Below are 4,539 nucleotides of genomic sequence, written 5' to 3' on the forward strand. Positions count from 1 at the left end.
GGAAATGCTTCCCGGTTCCGCCCCCGGGACTGCCAGTGCTTCCGGGGGTGCGTCAGAGAGAAGGCGGTGTGCGCATGCGGGACTCACTTTTGGGGCGGGGCGTCAGGAGAGGGCGCCCTTGTAGCCAGCGACTGCGCAGTGTAACCGGGAGCAGGTTAATCGGCTTTACGGACGATGAGTGAGGCCAGTACTGTGAATGAGGAAGCTGATTCCAAGTCCTAAACCCTTTACAAACTTTATCTCTCTCATGTTACCTAGCAGAGATCGTATCAAATCTTTTTTGCCTCCACAATGCCTTTGGCACGTAGTGGATGCTCAGCAAATCTACAACGAATGGAACAGTTCCCTCTGTGTGGCAGGCGCTGAGCTGGGTACCCTCCCCAACCCTCAGGAAAAGGGCTCATTTTGTTCAGGTACCAGAGGAAATCTTTTGATCTCTGGGAGGTAGATCTTCACCCCTGCTAGAAGGAATGACTCATAATCAGTCCAAACTATTAATGGTAATCTCATTCTCATTATTAGCCAGTGGTTAAACTAGCCACAGTCATGTGACCAGCTTCTGGCACGTAGTACTTTTTTTTTTTTTTTTTTTTTTTAACAAAATCCACTAGGACTTTTAGTTAAGTATGCCCCTTAAGTGCTTTGCCACTTTTATTTTCTTCCTGTCTCTTAGCAGATCTTAAGGTTGGAAGTTCAGTCCCAATCATGTGCCTATGATGTAAAAAGCAAATGCTAAGGCTGGCAAAGTGAAAAGATGGAAAGAGCCTAGGTCTCATATGACATTAAGCTACAGTCATAGCTTAACTCTGGATGTTCTGTTTTATGAGCCTAATGCATTTCTTACTTAGACTTTATTTTTAGCAATGTTGTAGACTCTTCAAATATAGCAGCTACAACTTATATTAAAAAACTAAGAGAAATATTGAAAAGCACCCTTTTCAAAACATAGATAAGCTTGTGAAAAAGTCAGGAAAATCATCTGAGGCTAGGGAGAAGCAGAAACACAAGCCTGGGAAGTTAGAGTTGATGTTCAGAAGTTTTGTACAGATGGGGCCCCTGGGTGGCTCAGTCTCTTAAGCATCTGACTCTTGATTTCTGCTCCGGTTGCGATCTCATGGTTGGTGGGATTGAGCCCCATGTTGATCTCTGCGCTGACAGTGTGGAGCCTGCTTGGGATTCTCTTTCCCTCTCTCTCTGACCCTCCCCTGCTCACGTGTGCTCTCTCTCTCTCTCAAAGAAATAAACTTAAAAAAAATATTAGAAACTTTGAACAGACATAGTCTGCATCGGTTCTGATGGGTTAGCATGTGTGCTATACTGATGAATATTTTGAAAATCTTCTCTGGAGGTAGGTAAACAATGATGCTGCTACAAGCCGTAGGGACATCTATGGGTCCAGGCAAGATGACAGCCAAATTGGAACATCAGGTTGGGACCCAAGAAGGAATATCTCTTTAAGGGAAGGATAAACTGAAGGAAAGAAAATCTGCCCTGCTTTGATAGGCAACAAGGAAAGTTGTCTCTCTGCCCTGGCTCTGGATGGAGAGGTAATGCATTTTACTCAAATGGCCATCACATGGCCGCAATGTTTGCATGGTCCAAAAGCCCACAAGCTGGACACTTTAGTTTAAAATGGGCCTGTGTTGATAGTACCTATGGTATTTGGCTGAAACAAACACCTGACCTCTCTGGAAGAACTCACTATCAACCCAAAGAGGCCAGGTAGTCTTCCAAATGAATATGAACTCATGATCAATGACCACAAAACCCATAAAGAAATAAGCAGAGAAGTCCAGTACAGAGGAAGATCTTGTTTCGGGGGGGGGGGTTGTTTGTTTTAATATTTTATTTTTTTAAGTTATCCCTGCACCCAACATGGGGCTTAAACTCATATACTCTACTGACTGAGCCAGCCATGCGTCCCAAAGGCAGATCTGTTTTAAATGTATAGCTCATTGGAAGGGTTAAGCACCAAATTAGATACAGCTGAAGAGAAGTTTGTGAACTAAAAGAGAGATTTGAAGAAATCAACCCAAAAGGCATCCCAGAGAGATAAATGGAAAAGAGTGAGAACGTCCATCATAAGCTTGTCACTTCTGTTAGGTGATTATAATGTGAGTATGAGCAAGGCAATTGTCAAATAATGATTGAGAACGTTCCAGAATTGATGAAAGATAAGAATCCTCAGGAAATGCAGTGAATCCCCAAGTAGGATAAAGACGTAAAAATTGAGATCCATTCTGCTGAAACTGCAGAACACGCCAGCACAAGAGATGATTTTAGAAGTAGGAAAGTCCTATAATCTACCATGTAATGACAGTGATGCCAACTCCTGATTGTTCAATGACAATAACAGGAGCAGTGATGACAAGAGGAGCATGAAATAATATCATTAATGAAATAACCGCCTTAATGTGAGGAGAGAAAATAATTGTCTACCTAGAATTGTATACTCAGTCTCTCAGGGATGAAAGCACAGCACTACTCAGATCAACAAAAACTAAGCGTTGCTACCAACAGAACTTAACTGAAGGAACTTCTAGAAGATATATTTCAGGAAGAAATTAAATGATCCCAGGAAGGCAATCTGAGGAACAATAAAGATTGGTGAGCAAAGTGGGGCGCCTGGCTGGCTCAGACGGTTGAGCGTCCGACTTGGGCTCAGGTCATGATCTCACGGTTCATGAGTTCGAGCCCCACGTCGGGCTCTGTGCTGATGGCTCGGAGCCTGGAGCCTGCTTCAGATTCTGTGTCTCCCTCTCTCTCTCTGCCCCTCCCCAGTTTGCACTCTGTCTCTCCCTCTCTCGAAAATAAATAAACATTAAAAAAATTAAAAAAAAATGATTGGTGAGTAAAGAAGACGCAAACATGAGTAAACATGAACAAGTATCAGGGCAAGAAACAAGTACAACTTATAATTTGTGGGGTTCAGAAAGGCGAAACAAATAATGGAATGATTGTATATAAAGTGTAAGAGTGTTATGAAGCATGCCTTAGTTGTCTGTTGGATAACTAACAGCCACAAAACCTGGGAGGGATACAACTATATTTGTTTACTGCTCACACATCTGGTGTCATCTGGGGGTGGATTAAGAAGCACTGCTGAGCTTGGTTGGACTTGCTTTTACATGTCTGGGATCAGCTGATCTAGAATGGTCTTGGCTGGGGGCCTTTACTCTGTTCTGTGTGTCTCACTCGCCAGCCAGGCTGACAGGATAAGTTCTCATGGCAATGGCAGGGACACAAAAGAGAGCAATGGAAATACACAAGCACATTTTCAAAACACTTTTTACATCTAATTGGCCAAAGCAAGGCACATCACTGAGTTCAATGTTATAGTAGGAGGGAGGTATGAAGGATTATCACAAAGGGTTTGCATACAGGGAAAGCAAAGCATTGTGGTCAATGGTTCAATTAATCGAAATCTGTGCACTGTCCATAAAAATACTGATTAACATTAGACTTTTAATTAAATATGAACATTAAAATTGGGGGCTTACCATTGAAAGACTAAAAATAGAGTTATGGACCAAACCGGAAGAAGAAAAAATATTTTATTATTTTTTTTAATGTTTATTTTTGAGAGAGAAAGGAGGGGGGGAAGGGGCAGTGAGAGAGGGGGACAGAGGATCTGAAGCGGGCTCTGTGCTGAGAGCAGAGAGCCTGACTCAGAGCTCGAACTCATAAACTGTGAGATCATATCCTGACCTGAAGTTGGATGCTTCACTGGCTGAGTCACCCATGCACCCCGAAAAAAAAAACATTTTAAAAAGAAGGCAAACAAGAAAGGAAGGAAGGTAAAAAAGGCAGAAATGAAAGAACATAAAACATACAAAGTACAAAACAAAGTGGAAAAAATTCCAATGTATCAGTAATCGCAATAAATACATTTAAAAAACTCTAAGCCTTCTAATTAAAAGAGATTCTAACACCAGTTTTTTAAAATCAAGCTATATATTGTTTAAAATACAAAGATGGAAAATTTGAAATAAAAGAATGGTAGAAGAGATTCCATGCTGGATCTGTTGGCTATATTAACTTCGGACAAAATAGACCTTAAGGCAAAAAGCATTGCCAAAAATAGTGTGGTGGATTGCATTATTGTTTTCAATAATTTATAGCCCGTCCCCATAAGAGGCCTGTATTTTCCACCCCATGGACTCAGGCTTTGTGACTGAAACAGGAATGAAAGTTTTTTTCTTTTTTTTTTTTTTTATGTTTATTTATTTTGAGAGAGAGAGAGAGCACAAGTGGGGAGGGGCAGAAAGAGAGGGAGAGAGAGAATCCCAAGCAGGCTCCGTGCTGTCAATATAGAGCCTGAAGCAAGGCTCGTTCTCACAACCTTGAGATTATGACCTGAGCCGAAAAAATCAGGAGTCCAACCGTCAACTGACTGAGCCACCCAGGCGCCCCCTGAATGGAAGTTATGTGTGCATTCCTGAGCAGAGCTTTAAGAACCATCGTTCCTTCCCTTTGCCACAAGATTATGTCCCAAGAGTATACTGCGGCCTGGGTCCTTGAATGAAGGTAACACAGAAT

The sequence above is a fragment of the Prionailurus viverrinus genome, chromosome D4, assembly GCF_022837055.1.
Source record: "Prionailurus viverrinus isolate Anna chromosome D4, UM_Priviv_1.0, whole genome shotgun sequence".
Taxonomy (NCBI): Eukaryota; Metazoa; Chordata; class Mammalia; order Carnivora; family Felidae; genus Prionailurus; species Prionailurus viverrinus.